At 43.8% G+C, this 20,684-nt stretch overlaps 1 protein-coding gene across 3 annotated transcripts in view; it reads right to left on the minus strand.

The window, feature by feature from the left end:
* LOC129251242 (putative dual specificity tyrosine-phosphorylation-regulated kinase 3 homolog) overlaps positions 1-20,684 on the minus strand; it is a 169,594-nt gene that overhangs the window by 81,310 nt on the left and 67,600 nt on the right. The window contains exon 1 of one of the 3 annotated variants that reach the window (XM_054890596.1): positions 4,785-4,969. The exons of the other annotated variants lie outside the window; for them this stretch is intronic. The gene's annotated coding sequence lies outside the window, so the exon portion shown is untranslated. Of the gene's footprint in view, positions 1-4,784; positions 4,970-20,684 lie in introns of those variants that run through there. 3 annotated transcript variants of the gene reach the window in all.

The following is a 20,684-nucleotide window of genomic DNA, read 5'->3' on the forward strand; positions in this document are numbered from 1 at the left end:
GCAATTGCCCACTACCCTGGTGGGGCCGTCGTCGTTCACAGTGCTGAATGTCAAATCGTCTATCTGCTCTGCCAAATGGTGTGCTCTACGATCCCTTGGTAGGCTTGAGAGCCACACATCGTGATCCGCATTGAAGTCATCTACAACCAATAGGTTTTCACCCCTGATGAGCGCACCTATACCAGGGTGATATCCTGCCGTCCAGCAGGTGACAGGGAGTATAGATGTATTTAAAATTTCGAGCTCGGCATTGCCTGGCCTGACAGCTATACCTTGGCATTCTTAGGTGCTGTCCCTGCGGTCGATACTGCAATGTGTGGTAGACTATGAACGCTAGGCCACCATCACTCTCTCGCTCGCGATCTTGTCTGTGCACGTTATAGCCATCCATGGTTATCAGGGGAAGTAAGCGTGCAATTTGCTTCTTGGACCGCTTGGGATTTCGTGTCGGCTCATAAAGTCCATTATCTCATCTATCTTGTTCGTAAGTCCGATAAAGTAAAATTGAAGAATTTTGATGCTCTTCGGGAGGAATGTTGTAACGCGGGGTGTGAAGGACGCGTGAGGTTCTCTGCGTTGGACTTGCTGTGCGTACCGCTGTTGTTGCTGCGGCCTGATGGTGGCAGGCGGCATGGCCATATGAGCCATTGCATTTGACTGATTTCAAGTTCCGAGGTACTCTGGTCTGACGCAAGGAACAGACTGTGTGGGACACCAAGAGCTGCTAGTTTGTCCCTGCAAGAGGGTTGGGGTCGGTCGATGTTGAGGGAGTTGTGTAGCACCGATAAGCTCTAGACTGTTGAAGTTCGATTTGTCACGGCGGTTAGTAATGCCGGCACATTCGAGGATGTGGTAGCCGTTGAGGCTGGAGACGCCTGGCGGCGGGTCTCCTATGCTGACAATTGTTCGATAATGGCGTTTGGCAATGACATCATTGACCTGTACTCCACAGTGATCGTTGATCTCGACAGCCTCTCTGGCTTTTACACTGAGAGAGGTCTTTCCCCCACTAAATCCACATTCAACATTGCGTTAAAAGCTAGAGTAAAATTAGTTAGAAGTGCTCCACTTATTCTATTACATTTTTATATCTATTACTGCGACAAACTCAGTTAACCTCGGAGAGGTCCCGACGGTAATTTTTAAAAGGAAGTTCGCCACTCGCTTTCCATCTAAGGAGGAATGGAATAAGGGTTTCCGACTATAAAATTTCGACACTACTAAAATGGATTGTGGTATTGGAGCTGGTATATATTTTCATAAACTTAAAATTGAAAAATATATGCGTGTCTTTAATATACCAGCAGTGTATTCCAGGTGAAAGTACTGGCAATTGGGGAAACTTGTGGGCTACTAATCTCAAACTTCTATTTTAAGGGCAATATCGATATTCTTTCGGACAGCCAGGCTGCACTGGATTCGGTCAGAACAATCTCTAAATTGGTGGAACAAAGTAGGAAAAGTGTTACCACAATGAGTGAAAACCATAAAGTTACTTTAATCTGGGTCCCGGGACATCGGAACATAGAAGGTAACGAAAAAGCAGATGAACTGGCAAGAGGGTAATTTGCCATGAATAACGTTCTTTCAGAATCGGTATGCACATCATTAGGTGCAGTAAGGAATACAATTTCTCTAAAATACCTCCGAATCGCGGATTTTAGATGAAGAGACCAGATGAAGTGCTAAATTAGCAGAACGTTATGGCCCACCTACAACCACAAGCAATCGACGACATTGATAAAGATTAAACGACGAGACTCCTGTAGACCAACGGCAGTCATAACTGGCTTTTGGAGAACAAGCAGCCAAAATGGGCATCCCTCACAACACATACTGTCACAGTTGTAAACAACCGAGGTAAAAGGGAACAATTTTCCATTTCCTTTGTGAATGCCCTGCCTTATATAAGGACAGAATGTTAATCCTGGGTAAGCCGCTGTGCGAGAGCCTGGAACAGCTGCCTGGCTTAAATGTCAGCAACCTAATAAAGTTCTTAAACCGCAGTGGATATAGTCTTACTGTAAATAACCGTTACACAAGCTGAAAACGCAGAAGTGGCAACAGAAGGGTGCAGAAGCACTAGTTGGATTCTGGATGAACCAACCAACCAGCCCCCCTTATACCAGTGAGGCCAGACGTACGCACTCTCTCCATCCAGCTTCGAAATCAATGCTATATGGCTAGAATGTAATGCAAGGCGTGAGGCCCCATCTTTTGCCGATTGCCCACTTACATCACGACATGGTCTTTGTCAATGATTAATTCTAAATACTTCACCGTCTCAGAGAGCACCAATGAAGCGCCTCCGATTGAGAAGCGTTGAGTTGTTAGTATTTTACTTCGTAAGTGGGGCGAGCACGGTCTTGAAAGGATTAACCGACAAACCGAAATCCGTAGCCTATTTGAAAACTACTCGCTCTGCGTCAATGCAGTGTCCAAAAACTTCCCTTTAACAATAAGTGTCACGTCATCGTTAACAATCACCTTGCAGTCTCTCCTCTCCAGTTCATTCAGCAAGTCGTTAGCCACTACTACTTAGAGTAATGGTGAGAAAACACCGTCTTGCGAAGTGCACCTACTTACCTACCATCGGAAGCAGACGCCGCACACTGGGGATTTTGCGGAAAAAAGTCAAATTTGCAACATACCACCTACGCAATGTTTAATGGTATTTCTAAATTCCAGAATAGAACCAACAATAAAATCAAAAAGAATTACTAAACTCCGACTTACATTTTTTTTTTATAGATATGTCAAAAGTATAATTTTTTTATAGTATTGAACTGACCAAGAAAAAACTTCAAAGCCCAAGGTGGTTTTTTTTCTTTTTGCTTGAGCCGACTTCAAATTTTTTATTTTTCATTTAGGGTACGATATTTTTATATATTTTAGCCGGAAGAACAAAGGCTGTAAAGCATTTGATTATCTATTTATAATTAATTTTACGAAAAAAAAAAAAAAAATCATATTCCTTCATATTCTTGGATCTGCAAGTTGAGCTACATTTACCTACGGTCAGAAACTAGTATCTTTCAGTTTTAATCAATTGCAGGTGCCACCAGGCGCCACTGATTATTTTTTGGCAATGATAATAACTAAACGCTTTCTAGTGTGTGCATAATGATAACGAAACACTTTTAATTTGGTTTTGACATTTTGAGGGTAATTCAGAATTATGAACTTACATGTATCCTGTGCGTAAATATTTGCTGGCTTATATTAATAAAAAAAAATAAAAATTAAAAAAAAAATAAAAATTATGAATTTTTTTTAATTTTTTTTTTAAATAGTTTTTAGACATGTTCTTTTCATACACAAATATATACAACTTCGTTAGTAGTAAAAATGTAAATATTTTTTGGGATGTATACTTTTTTCCGCATCTCTGTACAAAAATCCCCAGTGTGCGCCGCCCCACTCTGCCAGGGCCTTCTGTCGCTAAGCATTGGGTAGATAAACATGTGTAGGGTCGGCGAGAAAGGCGCCCATGTGAACTCTTTATGATATTGGGACTCCTCTATACCTTCAACAATCATATGCTGAGCATATTTCACTGATCTAGGCGCGTGATAGTAGGCGCGTTGGATATACGGCAAACGACCCAGAGGAATTTCACTTCATATGCGCAGGTCAATCAATCTCTTAAGTGTCCTAAGCAAGAAGGATCAAAGGCTGATTGGCCTGAAATCCTTAGGAATACAAGCGAACTCAAAGCCCCGCAAGATCTGAGAGGGCATAAATACAGAGCAGCCAATGACAAGACACCTCCTCAGATTTCTGCAGTTGCGCAGGTATGAATCCAGTGTCCAAGCGACTTGAAAAAATCAATCGCCAAGCCAGGCATCGCTTACCCAGCAAGCAGCTACGGATAAAAGAAAGGTGCACTTCCAGTGCGGTTCTCCAGCCGATTCCTCGAGTTACGATTCGTGGAAAAATGGGCGTCGATAAGTGACTTGAGTAACCCGTTCATCGTTCAGCATCCCGACTTATCCCTCAGATACCCATTCTTTAAATTCTTTAGCTCTTCAGGCCAGTGTGATACGTGAGATGAGATAAACAGAGCTGGAAGCCGAACAAAGAGTGAAGGAAGCACGGCAGAGACTCGAAGAAAAGTATTAAAGTATAGCGTATTTCGGAAAAGTATTTGAAATCAAAACTGCATAAGAGCAAATTAGTGAGACTAAACAGCTAATAACACCGCACCACTTACTGGCCTGTAAAGTGAAAGTCACAAAAGACAAAAAAACATGGTGACAAAGAAAACACCTAGGCTTAAGGGCTAAAAATACATATCGCGTACAGAAGTAAGTCAAAAGAAAAATAAGTGACTCTTTAAATTAATAAAAATAAGCATTGAAGAAATTAAAAATTTAATATTTTTGTACTTGATAATAAAGTAATATAATATTAAAAGAAAACCACCATACGCCTAAGTTTTTATTGTGCTCTATTAATTAGTATAATATATTCTTTTGCTCAAATAAATAATAATAATAAATTAATTAGAAACGTTGGTTGTCAGAGAGCAGATTTCCCAATATGGATTTATACCCCGGGGTAAGGTGAAAGTGAAGGAGGTAATTTTCGGAAAACTTAAAGCTATTAATATAATATTATTGTCTTCCGTGTCTTCGGTTCGTATGTAGTCTTAAATTATGTCACCGTTTTGGAGCTTTTCCGTATAAAATGACGAATTGTTCACAAATGAAAAGCATTGCTTTGTACTAGGTTCTGTGCACTTTGGATGTCGTGGTACAGTACGATGCTTTTGTATTTCTTACCAATTTCGTTCAACATTTCGCGCATATAAAGCCCCTCTCTTGTAGCTTCACGTATAGCCATGTATTCGGACTTAGTACTTGAAAGAGATAGTTTTATCTTTATTTGCTCCCATGATATAGGAGCACCGGTTAATGTAAAGGCGTCATACCAACCCTCCATTCAGTATCAACGACCACATCCAAGTTTGCTTCGGTTTGCTTATAGAAAAAGCCATAATTTAGAGTACATAACAAATGTCTTAGAACCCACCTGACTACCTTCCGCTGTCTTCTCGCCGTCTGTGAATATTAGCTTCTCGATATCACATTGTTGAGGATTTCCTCGAGATATTCTCATGTTTCACGTTTACACTCTTTTCAAAATCAGCGTTCAGCTACGCTCTAATTTCGTCCATTTAACGTACTTTCAAACGAAAATTCGCAGCTAAGACCGAGAGCATTCTGATGGACGTTAGTCAAGCGACTGGATGACGATGAATTTTTCCTTAGATATTTGTAAATACCAACTTGATAAAGAAATTCCCGGAATATACTCAGAAAAATTTAAAACTTTCCCCATCAACTGCAACGCACTTACACCAGCGTTAGATCTAGCTCTCGAAACACTTCTGGAATTCTATTTTCGGTATAGACATCAAAGCACTCCTCAATGTTTTCCACCTTTTTCTTTCGGCTGTTAAAACGCATTCCTCGTAGTGTTTGTTTGACTCGATCAAACAGAAAAAAATCGCTGGGAGCCATATCCCGTGAATTTGATGGCTGTTGGATGGTAGCCGTTTCGTTCTAGGGCAAAAAGTCACAGATGATGATGTCACTGTGCCATTGCGCGCTACCACAGTGCAAAACCCACGAGTTGTTTTCCCATAAGTCCTTTCTTTTTTGGCGAGTTGCAAATATCTCACAACACCCAAATAATAGTCCTTATTAACTGTCTGATCTTCTGGTAAAAATTCGTGGTGCACTGTACCGTTGTAATCTATAAACCCCGTAAGCATCGCTTTCCTTTCTGACTGCAAACGACGTGGTTTTTTCGGTATTGGTTGATTCGGAGCTTTCCACTCACTCGCCTGTTGTCTGGATTGCGTGGAGTACTTATATACCCACGTCTTGGCTTATATATAATGTTTTTTTTTTAATCCATTTATTAAATACAATCTGTCATAAAATAAAATTCACTTTAAAATTTAATTACTATTTTGAAAATATTAGATGTGTAAGAACTCACAATAGAGTTCATTACTTAAAGTTTACATTTTAAGTTTTAGTGGAAGATCAGTAGGCATGTTTTAAGTCTGCGTGGGATGTTGGTGTGATTTGACGCCCGAGGATTTGGATGGTTAGCAAGCCGGTGGTTATATTATATTCGCATATCTTTTTTTAAATTTGTATTTAAATGGCGGGATACAAATGCTCATAACGCCAGGGTATTCCGCCATCTGTGAGATTACTGGTGTGTTAGGAAATGCTAAAACTCAATGTTAGCTTCTGTAATAAACGAAAGCAAATTAACTGTGCACTTTTCATTGAAAGTCTTTATAATTATGGAATAGTTTATATTTACTCCTTATTACATTAGTTTAACACAAAAGCTTTTAGTGTAAAAAAGTTTACCTCTCCACACTCACATAGCTCCGAATCATGTGCACGTAACTGCCATCGTAGGTATGGTCCACCAATATTCTGTTGATCATTTTTATATCTTTAACCTCGAACTTACACTTTTTGAACCAGGTCTTTGCTGGTAACTTAGTAAAAATTTGTGCAAAAATGTTAAGTCGATTACTACATAGAACGTGACAGAAATCCATAGTACCATTCAGGAAAATTGCTACTGCGAATCATTCTCCAAACTTCTTTGACGAAAAATTGAGATCCTTTATGCGGGGATCCCCGGGATCGACCTAGCGTAGGAGGTCACCCTCGTAAGCTAAAACGGGTGTTGCAGCTGGGACATTGGGAAAACAAAATCATCAAAAGCCATTGGCCCTGACGGACTTAACATGATGATGCTGAAAAACCTGGGTCCATCGGGAGTAGGGCACCTCACTAGAGTATTCAATGTGTCTATGACTACTCTCATCATTCCTGACAAGTGGAAATTAGCGAGAGTGGTCTACCTACTGAAACCTGGGAAACCCGCCAAGCAAGGAGAATCTTATCGTCCGATAACTTTCCTTTCCCCATTAGTGAAGACTCTTGAAGCACTCTTACTCTCACTCTACTCGAAATATTTGGCCCCAGCCTCACCTCAGCATGGCTTCCGAATAGTGCACAGTACCACTACAGTACTCACCGCCATAAACACCCAGATAAACCGCGGGCTTAACCAAAACCGCACCTGTGAGAGGACTGTCTCTGTAACCCTGGACCTGAAGAAAGCTTTCGACACAGGCAGCCACACTCGATGCTACTAGATAACATTATACTGTCGAAAATCACGCCAGCGCTAAAGAGGTGGTCCGCGAACTATCTGAGTAGTCGACAATTGTTAGTGATTTTTCGAAACCAAATCTCTAAACAGAGGAATAGGGCAAGGTGTTCCGCAGGGTGATGTCCTTTCACCCTTGTTTTTCAGCTTCTATATATCGAAGCTTCCCTATCCGATTGCACGATAATGGGGTCGGGCAATGACATTGATGGCCTGTGCGCTAAAGTGAACTTCTACCTCTCCAATCTTTTCCCTTTTTCACTGTCTCCCAGGCACGTCAGGAGGCATGTCTTCAACTACTCCGACGAAACCCAGGACTACAACTGGATCGGACAGTGTTTAGAAAGACAATAAACGGCATTCAACGGGAAACTCTTACCACATTCCTAAGCTCCCGCCCCCGAATGCCGTAATCGGAGTCAAACAACCACTTACGACGATGACGAGCTCCAGCTACCCCGAGAGGTACAATGACGTTCTGGATATTGTCCCCGAACTACCAAACAGATGCTGAGAATCTGAAGACACCCCGCACAATACTAACCACTTTTTCACATGCCCCATCACACCCACTGATCTAACACCCTTCTCCCTCTGGACCCAACTTGCCGAAACAGTAAGTTTCCTTGGACTACCATCAGATGACGAGGACGGCCGGTGATTTACATTGCACTGACAGGGTGTAGTGCAGGAGACATGCATGACTTCTGTCGTCGCTGTAGTAATGAGGAGCTGGAAACTCTTCAACACCTTTTTTGCACATGCCTAGCTCTAGCCAGAAGCAGGAGCCGATATTTACAATCCTACATTTTAATGAAGATGGATGATCATATTTAGGTATCAAGAACCTTTTACGCTTTGCCCAAAGCTCAGGCCCTGCGGCTCACAACGGACCCATTTCGGGGTCTTAGTGGAATCACTGTTCCTATGTGCGAATATCAACCCAATTGCTATTGATGTAACAGGTTTTCCAATAACATGTGTTATTTTGAATAGCCCGCTATTTCGGTAGATCTCACTTTTGAAGCTGTCATTTGTTGATATTTGATAAGTAGAAACTTGGAATTAGGCATTCCACAAACGTGATGACGCCGTATTTTGTATAAAGATTTTGGTCCTAAGGCTTATAAAGTCCAGTTAACACAAGAACTCAAGCCGGCCGATCATCAACAACGTCGTGTCTTTGCTGATTGGGTCGCTGAAATGCATGAAAATGATCCGGAATTCCATCGAAAAATTATCTTAATTGATTAGGCCCATTTCAACCTCAGTGGCTTCGTCAACAAGCAAGAGTTATTATTAAAAAGCCTCTCTATCCTCAACGTATGACTGTTTGGTGCGGTTTAGCGAAAGATGATTAACGATTTTTTATGACCGGAATTGGATGGTATTGATCTGGACAACGTTTATTTTCAACAAGACGGCACTACCATAGCCGACGTGGAATACTTTATTCTTCACTTTCAAACACGGGTGTATTATTATTTTTTTTAGTATCGCCCCTGCACTGCTTCTTACAGCTTTAGGTGGCCTCTTGTAATTGCTGCCTTTAACTATTTAATTGAAATTTTTTGCAGTAACCTCCCTATTACCTTTTGAATCGACCCTGATCACATTTGGACTATTTTCTTTCAGTGGCAGAGCCGGAAAATTACTTTCCTCATTCTCGAGGAGCTCAAATCAATTTCCTCTCGTTTTGCGACATCTTCTTTATTGTCTTAATTTCGTTTTCTTTTCGACACACAAGGCATTTAAGTTTCTCCCCTAATTTGAGATCGAAGGAGTCGCATGAAATGCACTTAGTGTTATTGCATGGCCCCTCACAATTCTCAGGCCTACCAAATTGAAGACGTCTTTTGGAAGAACGACATCCCTTTTGGGTATGCCTGCCAGTTTCTGCACGGACGCACTGGTGGATACAAAAAATTCACTTCAGATTTAGAAAATTCAGGTTTTACATCGAAGTAGTCGGCCCAAGTTTATCCGGGTTCTTCTTGTCGCGTGTTTGGAATCGGTACACCGAGTTAACCCTAACATCAGACTTAATATTCTCCAGTATTTCCTTATCGGACAGGTAGGTGGCCACTCCCCTGATCACACCATACGTTTCTATGGGGTTTAATACTTTTTTTCAGTTCTTTATTGTGATATTGGTTTCAAAATTGCTTTAAACGAGTATATGAGCAGTTTATTTTTCAGTGAAACCACTGATTTTTGGCTAAGTAATGAATAAAGGGAACGAATTTTTATTCCAAGCTGCTTCCGTTTTGAAAATATATGATGTCCACGTAAGGCGTCAATCAAAATGAATGCCCAAGTATTGAGCATAGTTCGTTTAGGGTATCTGACAATTGTTAAAGTGTTAAAAAACATTTGAAAGATATTTAGCGAATTCAGATCTTTTGCTTTGCCAGTTTTTGCCAACGTAAGATGTTTTCTTCTTTATTTGCATATTCGATTTCGAATGACTAGCGATTGTACAAAAGTAATTTAAATCATAAAATAAGCTGATGTCAATAAATTGACTTGACTAGATTCACATATAAAAAAAAAATAAGTAAATATTATACAATCTTTTAATGTATGTTACTTACCATATTACAAAATGCTTCTCTATCCCAAAACTAAATGAACAGACAAAATAAATTAAAAATCGCACTATGGAACGCAAATGGCCTATGCCAGCATATTCACGAGCTCAAATCTTTCCTACTTGACTACGAAATAGATATCCTACTAGTGGCCGAAACTCACCTGACAAGTAAAAGCTACGTTAAAATTTCTGACTATAAATTATTTCACTCCAATCATCCAGGCAACAAAGCGCATGGTGGCACAGCCGTAATTATACATCAAACCATCAAGTTCATCGATATGGACGCCTACAGAAGAGACAACTTTCAGGCTACGATGATTCCAATTGAAGGTCAATCCGGACTCTTGACAATATCCAGCACCAACTGCCCGCCGAAGTAACACAACACGTCTATCCAATATCTTAACTACCTGAGAACTCTTGGTAGCAGGTTTATTGCCGGGGGCGACTACAATGCAAAAAACACAGGATGGGGATCAAAGCTGACAAATAAAAAAGGCAACGAATTACTCGACGCTATTTAAACAAACAAAAGCGACCATATAAGCACTGGTGAGCCCACCTACTGGCACAATGACATGATAAAGAAGCCAGACCTCATTGACTTCTATATCTATAAAAACTTAAGCCGGTACTATCAGGTCAGTCCACAAGTTCGTGCGTTTTTTAAAGCTGATTTTAAAATTAATAAAAAAGATGTTTAAAATATTTATTAATCAATAATATATTTTCCTTCATTATTTACAATGCCTTCCCAACGTTTGGGCAAATTTTTAATTCCCTGCTCAAAAAATTGTTTGTCATTGGAGCCAAAATACGCTTCGACATCCCTTTTTATAGCTTCTTTTGAAGAGTAGTTCTAGTTACTCATATGGGATTGAAGTCCACGGAAAAGGTGATAATCACAAGGTGCAATATTCAGAGAGTATGGTGGATGCGGCATTAGCTCCCATCTGAGCTCGTTCAGCTTGCCTAATGTTTGCCTTACGGTATGAGCTCTTGCGTTGCCGTGACTAATAATCAGCAGTTATCGTCTGGTTTGGTTCCAGAAGTTCATAGTCAACAAGACCGGCCATATCCCACCAAATAGACAGGATAATCTTCTTGGGGTGAAGGCCATGTTGTTGTTGTTATAGCAGTACATTTGCCCTGTCAGTCTAGAGTAATCACCGGTCGTCTTCGTCTAGCTCATCTAACGGTAGGACCAGGAAACTAGCTGTTTCGACGGTTGAGTGGTCGTTACTCGTCGAAAATATTTCGAGACTAAACCTCAAAACAGAGAAAAATAAAGCAAGGAGTACCGCAGGGTGGTGTCCTTTCACCCTTGCCTTTTAATTTCTATATTTCGAAACTCCCCCAGCCACCAGAGGGAGTCTCACTAGTCTCATATGCCGACGACTGCACGATAATGGCGTCGGGCAATGACATTGATGGCCTATGCCCAAAAGAAAACGGCTACCTCGCCCGCCTTTCTCGCTTCTTCACTGCGAGAAACTTAAAACTTTCTCCCACTAAATCCACGGCGACCCTTTTTACCACCTGGACAAAGGAGGTCAAGCTGCCACTTCAGGTGCACGTCGATGATACCCCAATACCGACGGTAAACAACCCCAGAATTTTGGGAGTCACCTTTGACAGCTTGCTCTCGTTCTCAGCGCACACAACCGCTATTGCAACGAGAGTACAGAATCGCAACAAGGTCCTTAAGTCGCTCGCCGGCAGCACTTGGGGCAAAGACAAAGAAATGTTGCTGTCGACTTTCAAAGCAATGGGCCGACCGGTTCTGACCTATGCCGCGCCTGTTTGGTCGCCTGGAACCAGTGATACGCAGTGGACGAAGCTCCAGACCTGCTAAAATACTGCCATTAGGACCGCGACAGGATGTCTCCTGATAGCACCAATTCAACACCTGCATGACGAGGCTCACATGCTCCCTGTTAAGGAGCACAACAAAATGCTCGGCAAGCAGTTTCTGCTAGGGTGTTACCGTAGGCCTCACCCATGCAGACACCTGCTCGAGCCTAAGCCACCTCCCAGGCACATCAGGAGACACTTCCTCAACTAGACGAGATCCAGGACAACAAGACAGACCACTCCAGGATCAGGCAGTGTACAGACAGGCCATTAACGACATTCATCGGGAGAGCCTTACCACCTTCTTAAGCTCCCGACCCCCGAATGCCGTTATCGGAGTCCAACCACCACCTATCGCAGACGAAGAGCTCCAGCTTCCCCGAGAGTCCCGCGTAATCTTGGCACAATTACGTTCTGGATACTGTAGCAGGTTAAACTCCTACCTATCCAGAATCGACCCCGACATACTAAACATATGTCCAGCATGTGAAGGTACCCCGCACAACACTAACCACCTCTTCACATGCCCCATCAAACCCACTCATCTAACACCTCTCTCCCTCTGGACCCAACCCGTCGAAACTGCCAGTTTCCTGGGCCTACCGTTAGATGAGCTAGACCAAGACGACCGGTAATTACACTACACTGACAGGGCGAAGATACTGCTACAACAACAACGGGTTGGGTCCAGAGGGAGAGGGGTGTTAGATGCGTAGGTTTAATGGGGCATGTGAAAAGGTGGCTAGTGTCATGCGGGGTGCCTTCATATGCTGGACATATGTTTAGTATGTCGGGGTCGATTCTGGATAAGTAGGAGTTTAACCTGCTCCAATATCCAGAACGTAGTTGTGCCAGCGTTACGCGTGTCTCACGGGGAAGCTGGAGCTTTTTATCTGGAATAGGTGGTGGTTGGTCTCCGATTACGGCATTCACAGGACGGGGGCTTAAGAAGGTGGTGACGGTCTCCCAGTGAATGTCGTTTATTGACTGTCTAAATACTATCTCGTCCAGTAGATTTCTGTCACTTTTGTCCTGGATCCCGTCGGCATAGTTTAAAAAGTGTCTCCTGACGTGCCTGGGAGGCGGCTCTGGCTCAAGCAGGTGTCTGCAAGGGTAAAACCTACGGTAAGACCCCAACAGGGAGCATTTGTGCCTCATTGTGAAGGTGTTGAATAGGGGACATCAGGAGGCAACCGGTCGCTGTCCGAATGGCAGTATTTTGGCATGTCTGTAGCTGTATCCACTGCGTGTTACTAGTTCCAGACGACCAGACAGGCGCAGCATAGTTTAGAACCGGCCGACCAATTGCCTTAAATGTCGATAGCAACAGTTCTTTGTCTTTGCGCCAAGTGCTGTCGGCAAGCGACTTGAGGACCTTGTTGCGATTTTGAACCTTAGTGGCAATTGCGGTTGTATGCGCTGAGAAGGAGAGAAAACTGTCAAAGGTCACACCCAAAAATTTGGGATTGTTTACGGTCAGAATTGGTGCTCCATCGACTTTTACCTTGAGAGACAGTTTGACCTCCTTGCCCAGGTGGTAAAGAGGGTCGCAGTGGATTTAGCGGGAGAAAGTTGGAGATTCCTCGCAGAGAAAAAGTGAGAAAGATCGGTGAGGTAGCTGTTCACTTTGGAGCACAGACCATCAATGTTATTGCCCGACGCCATTATCGTAAAGTCGTCAGCGTATGAGATCAGGGAGACTCCCTCTGGTGGTTGGGGGAGCTTAGAGATGTAGAAGTTGAACTGCAATGGTGAAAGGACACCAGCCTGCGGTGTACCTTGCTTAATCTTTTTCTGTTTTGATATTTGGGCTGGAAATATCACTGACGAGTGACGACCGCTCAGGTAGTTTGCGGACCACCTCTTCAGCCCTGGCGGGAGTGTCGACTGATAAACATTATCTAGTAGCGTGGAATGGCTGACTGTATCGAAAGCTTTCTTCAGGTCCAACGCTACTAGGACAGTCCTCTCGCAGGGGCGGTTTTGGTTAACCCCGCGGTTTATCTGGGCGTTGATGGCGGTGAGTGCAGTGGTGGTGCTATGCACTCGTCAGAAACCGTGCTGATGTGGCGCTGGGGCCAGTAGTTTCGTGAAGATTGGGAGTAGGAGGGTTTCAAGTGTCTGCACTACTGGGGAAAGGAGAGTTTTCGGACGGTAAGATTCCCCTTGGTTGGCGGGTTTCTCAGGTTTCCGTAGCGGGACCACTCTCCCTGCTTTCCACTTGTCAGGAATGATGAGAGTGGCCATAGACAGGTTGAAGACTTTAGTGAGGAATTCTACTCCCAATGGACCCAGCTTTTTCCACATCAGCATGTTTAATCCGTCGGGGCCAATGGCTTGTGATGGTTTCATGTGTTTGATGGCCCCCTGAACCTCGTCGCTGGTGAAAGTATGCGGTGCACTGTTGTATGGCAGTTTGCGCAACCGTCTGGTGGCACAACGTTTGGATCTGTTGACCGGAGGATGCAGTATGAAAAGCCGGCTAATCTTCGGGTCCGACGAAGTACAACCGTTGAAGATGATAGCCACCTTGTCGTTGTGCTTCGTCGGGCTCGACAGGTACCTAACGGTGGACCAGAGCTTACTCACCCCAGAGGTGAGGTTACAGGTCTTCAGGTGCTCAACCCATTTGGTCCGCTTATGTTGGGTTACCAGTTGCCGGATCTCCGAATTGAGGTCCTTTATTCGAGGATCCCCGGGATCGGCCTGGCGTAGGCGATCACGCTCGTTCGTCATAACGACTGCTTCAGCTGGGAAATTGGGACGTAATTCCCGGAGCCGTCCAGCAGGTATGAAGCGAGCCGTGGCGGCTGTGATCGCCTTGCGAAGTGCGCGTTCGTCTGCGCGCACATCGGTGGGAGTGGGTAGGGCTCATCTTCGCAGCCTCAGTAAATTTCGCGAATCTGGTCCAATCAGCTTTGTTAAAGTTGATGTATGACCGGTGATCCGCGGAAACAAAGTCGGCAGGTCTCTCGATCGAGATGATGATGGGCAAGTGGTCTGGTGCAAGCGATAGCATAGGTCGCCAGGTTATGCTATTTATCAGACCAGCGCTAGCAATTGTTATGTCAGGCGAGCTGCTGCAATTGCCCACTACCCTAGAGGGGGCGTCGTCGATTACAGTGCTGAACGTCGAATCGTCTATCTGCTCTGCCAATAGCTGTTGTCAAGTTCCGAGGAGCTACGGTCTGACACACGGAGCAGACTGTGCGGGGAACCAAGAGCTGCTGGTTTGTTCCCGCACTGAGGTAGGAGCAGGAGGGCTGTGGGTTAGAGAGGGAGTTGTGTTGCTCGTGGGGGCTCCTTACCGTTGAGGTGTTGTTGGTGGCGGCAGTGTGATGTGCCGGCACTGAGGGCAGTGTAGCTGTAGAGGCGGGGGCCGCCTGTGAGCGAGAGCAACACGTGGCCACATACCTTGTGGACCACTCCTTGTGTGTCTTAAGGCCTGAGCAGGTCTTAAGATGGCACCACCCGTTGCAGTGATTACACCTAACCGAGGTGGAGTTCGGGTGGAGCCGTTTGTGGCAAATGCAGCAGTAGAATACCTCTGCTCTGGGGTTGGGTGCGACGCCAGCCCGGAAGAGAAGTATTTGGAGCAAACTAGCTGCAATGAGTTGCTCCTGTGACGAAAGATTGGTGGTAGGATACGCTACACTAGACAGGGCTAGTATACTGGGGCGGCAGCCCTTGGTCGGGAAAAACCCGAGTCATTCCGGTAACCTAGAACCGGCTGCCATGGGAATGAATGAATTTGTTGTATTCTATGATGCATAGTGGTTTCACAATATTCTCTTTGGTTTTTCTATTATGCTTTCCGGTCGGTACTACTGCAGCCGAATGAATTGTACTTATCATTTTTATGTCTGTTTTATCTTTAAATATCAACAAAAGACAGTCACCTTTGTTTATTTAGGATCGGAATAGGAAAAAACCCGAAATGAGATATTCGAGGTAAACAGTTAACATGTGCTAAAAGAGAGCCAAAGGAGACCGGGATGTAAATATCCTTGGAGAAAGTATTTCTGTTCAGTCCAGGAAAGCACACTTCTCACAAAACGAGAATTCTTGTTTCCCAACGAGAACGTTTTTCTTTTGTGAACGAGAATTCTCGTTTCCCGATGCGAATGTGTTAATAATACTAAAAATATAGAATAGTCCGGATCTCTTACAAACCAGGAGGCAACCCTACAACTCTGCTGGGGATTATTTATCCGAGAAGGATTAGGCCCCGTTGACTTGAGTAAAGTTCATTAACTTCGATGGGCCTTTTATCTCTCGTGTGTCTTAAGCAAAGACCAGGGGCCAGGTCAGCATCTAAACAGCAGAGGTCCTCCGAAGAGAAACATGCGGCTAAAAGAAACTCGTTCTCAGATAATAGGTATATTGAGTTAAATCTTTTAGACGCCTTACTAGCACCGATATTGCGAAGAAATATTAGGATGACCAATTGGGACTTGTATCGAATTTTCTTTGTGAAATGATTAGGTGCCTATGCAAAGTGTAGATAGTAGCACCAGTCTCAATCAGGTAGTAGAATAGCTCATCAGTAGCTACAGCAAAGTACTTAGTGCGGACTACTTCTTAATCAAGAACTGAGGGAAACTAAGCCCACTTTGGTGTTCGCAGGAATTAAATATGTTTATACTGGTATACGATTGGGAACGTCATAGAGATCACAAAATCTATAAAAGTGCTCTTAAAAGAGCAAAACGTAGTTCTTGACGAAACTCTTGTAACTCAGTTAATGGGTGTACGGAAACTTCTAGGCTTAGGAAAGTGATCAGATTTTCGTGGATCAGACGGTTCGTGGATCATGTCTAGTAGGGAGTTTCTGAATACCCTATTAGATATTCACTTTCCTGGTAGTTCGGGCATCCTTACTGGATCTGCCACCCCAGCGTTACATCACAACGAAGAGTACAACAATGAACATTATAACAGAAAGTTTGACGAAATCATTTCTGAAACCAAAATTCGATGGGGTTTAATTGATTCAGACTGTTAATTAAACTGGTACCGCCTGTATCGCTCCGGTAGAACTTCAGGCAATGCTTAATACGCCGATACGATGGCTCCGGGTCGCTTTTACTCCGGAGGACGGCTCTCGACAAAACTACGATTAGAAACAGGCTTCACAATGAATCGGCAACGGTCTAAGTGAGTTGGCTCAGAGACCGACTGTCACTTCTACCTACCTACCTTAGTTGGACTCCTATTTCTAATACAGGTGGTTGCCGAGTTCCCAGTCTCCCAACGAACCCGTCCCCAGGTGGCGGATAGGAGAATTCTCGGCAGATATGCAAGCTAGGTAGGAAATTAAATATAGCTCGTGAACCAAAACAGGCAAACCCCTACTTGGAGGTGTATTTCAACCAAGAGAAATGCTAAGTGTAAGCACTTAGTTGCGAAATGCCATCGGTGACTGTAGTTTAGTAAGCGGCTGTTGGTTCAGCGTTTAACTCAGAATAAGCGGCTGAACCACCCCAGAAGGTTGACTAAAAAGGCATTTCCCGACCTCATGCTAGAACAATGGATACTATGATCTGATCTGGTAACTGTGGTGACTGTCCAACTGCGGTACACATTAAACTACAGTTGCCCACGTCTCGGGGATACCGTGCCAGGCCATGAGGTACGTTCTAAGCTCGTCGCCGTGGTACAGGTTAGGTTGAGCTTGCTTCCTTCTAACGCCGACCCGCCTCTGAACACATTCACTCATAAGATGTTGTGTCAACCTGCTAAGAGAGACTGTGCGTATGAACTTGGATAGCGACATCAATAGGGGCTGAGCGGCAAAAGTTTTGCACATCCCAGAGAAATATGCATAAGAAAGTAATCATATTACAATACTGAAGCCATGCTGCAGATAGACAAAGAAAAGGCGCAGGTGGTTGGATCAAAACAATTCTCCAAGTCAAGAGATGAAGGCCCCCTGGCAGAAAGATTAGTAGAGATCACTCAATCCGCTAAGAGAGTTAGGACAAAACTTTGCCCCCAAGGAAGCCAGAAAAACCAAATCTCCAGCTGCTAAGGAAAAGTCTCTCGGAGCGGAGACGAAGATAAAGGAAGGTCTAGAAAAAGACCAAACAGAAATCCTCCAAGAAAATAATTAGGGCGAAAACTGATGCAATTTTCATTGCGACCAAATCAGAAAAGATTTCAAGAAAGCTAATATCCTACGGGCGGTCAATCTCAATAATGATAGCACAACTTACTTAAGCGTTCTTTGTTGCTGAACCTGCAGAACAGTGAGCAAACCAAGTATGCTCAAAACGCAAAGGAACTCCAAACCGAGAGCCTGTATATTGGTGGACAGACGAAATCGCGAAACTCTAAAAATTCTAGAACAAAAATCAAAAAAAGAGCTCACAGAGAACGTTGCCGGCCTGTTCAACAGGCCTTTCATTAGGCCTCATTGCATTAGGCAATACAGCACAGCAAATCCCGCTGCTTTATTGAATTAAGCAACGATATGAACCTATAAGGTAAAGCATATAGAATGGTTATGAAGAAAGTTCGAGGACCAAAAACCTCCCAACCTACATGACCCGTCTTGCGGGAAAAGGTGGTCGCTCAACTATTTACACCCTAGAGCCCTATAAAGATAAGGGATTTACATCCTTCTGACGGTGGGAGAAAAGTATACGATCTCAAAAGAAGAAGTGTTGACCGCCCTTTCGAGAATCAGCAACGCAAAAGCTCCAAGCCCAGATGTTGTCTGCAGCATTGCTTTGAAAGCAGCGGCCCAAGCGAGTCCAGATATTTTTGCTGAGCTCTACAGTGGGTGCGTCAGGTCTGGTATATTTGGAAGCGACAACGTCTAGTGCCACTGCTAAAACAGGGAAATTGCGAAATGATCCATCCGCTTACAGACCCTTACGTCTGTTAGAAGGTAATATACTAAAACGAATCATTTGTGAGCGTTTGCAGAAATACCTAGAGGGGCTAAAAGGATTTGTTGAGAAACGATTTGACTTCAGGCAAGCGAGGTTATTAATTCGAGAGGTGGAAAAACCAGCTATATGAAATACTGCGCTGTCATAACGCTAGACATAAAGAACGCTTTCAACTCAGCAAATTAGACACTTATTCTTTAGTCACTGCGTCATCTTATGTTCTTCGGACAAAACATTTACAACTGGAACATATCCGACCATCAGACATTTTTCGTCTTACAAATAATTTTTTCTTTGAAATGCTTCTTATAACATGTTTTAAAAGCTAGAGCTTTACATTTTACTTTCTTCTGTTTTCTTTGAAAAAAAAAAAAAACATCAAATAAGCAGCAAATCTGTCGATATGCAACTTTATTTTGTTTGATATATCGCGCTACATTCCGTGCTCTAACTATATTTTGCCCATTTTGGTCGAGACATTTTATAAGCATATTTATGCATAAAAATTTGTTACGAGAACACATTCCATTTGGAAAATTTGGTTAAAATAAACCCTGGCCTAAACCAATTGATGAAGCGTTGCAAAAGTTAGTTACTGTAATACGGAGCTACTCAAAACAACATTTCTATAAAATATATAATTCATAGGTGTCAATCTCTCCAATTATTTCCAACTTCATAAAAGAAATAAACCTTGCAAGGAACTTTAAAAGTGATCCACAATTCGATATAGAGCTTAGGTTTATAATTTGCTTGTTGTTCCGCTGCATGTCCGAGGCTGCTTCATAATATAAATGATATAATTTTTTATAGCCTTGCTCACTCCGGTCAGCAGCATAGGGCCTCGACGAGACACTTCCATCGTAGACGGCTCTAGGCGGTTGTTTTTGCGCCGTCTCATGTCATGTCGGCATCAGCTAGTTAGCGCAACATCGACCTTCAACAAGTGATTTTTGGCCAACCACGACCTCTGCTCCCTTGCGGAATTAGGTCCAGTGCCATTCTCATGATGCTATCTGGTGGTTTCCAAAGCGTGTGACCTATCCATCGGTGACAGTGGTGACAGAACTCAGAAGTGGGATGGACCTAAATCACTTAACAGCAACAGAGTTAAAAGAAGTGTGCAAACACTGCAATTTAAGACGAGTGGCACGAGAGCTGAATTTATAAGCAGACGGTGTAGATGCAGAAATGCTGATGCCTAAATTGGCTCCATATTTGCCAATGGGTGAAAGTGTAGCATAGGCAACTAATTCGAGCCAGAAAACGACATTCCCATGGCAACCGGTTCTACGTTACCGGAATGACTCGGGGTTTTCCCGACCAAGGGCTGCCGCTCCAGTATACTAGCCCTGTCTAGTGAACCGTACATCACCCCACCCCTTACGTCACAGGAGCAAACCCTCGCAGCAATCCTGCTCCAAATGCTTCTCCTCAGGGCTGGAATTGAGTCCAACCCTAAGCCAGAAGCATTCTACTGCTGCGTCTGCCACAAACGGCTCCACCCGAACTCCACCTCGGTTAGGTGTAACAAGTGCAACGGGTGGAGCCACCTTAAGACCTGTTCAGGCCTTAAGTCACATAGCGACTGGTCCACACGGTATGTGGCTACGTGTTGCTCCCGCCAGCAGGCGTTTGGTGCCTCCACGGCTACTATACCCCCAGATAGGCATGGCTATAACCTGCACAGACACGATCGCAAGCGATACAATGGTGGTAGCCTAGCGTTTATAGTCCACCACACAATGCAGCATCGTCTCATCGACGAAGGAATCGACCGCAGGGACTTCACCTTAGCATGTCAAGGCATAGCTGTCCGGTCAGACGATTCCTAGCTCGAAATTTTCAACATATATACACCCCCTGTCACCTGCTGCCCGGCAGGATATCACCCCGATATAGGTGCGCTTATCAGAGGTGAAAACCGATTGGTTGTAGGAGACTTCAATGCGCATCACGATCTTTGGCATTCGAGCCTGCCAAATGATCGTAGGGGACAGCAACTGGCAGAGCAGAAAGACGATTCGACATTCTGCACTGTGAACGACGACGCCCCCACTAGGGTAGTGGGCAATTGCCGCAGCTCGCCTGACCTAACAATAGCTAGCACTGGTCTGATAAATAGC

This window comes from Anastrepha obliqua, unplaced genomic scaffold, assembly GCF_027943255.1.
Source record: "Anastrepha obliqua isolate idAnaObli1 unplaced genomic scaffold, idAnaObli1_1.0 ptg000009l, whole genome shotgun sequence".
Taxonomy (NCBI): Eukaryota; Metazoa; Arthropoda; class Insecta; order Diptera; family Tephritidae; genus Anastrepha; species Anastrepha obliqua.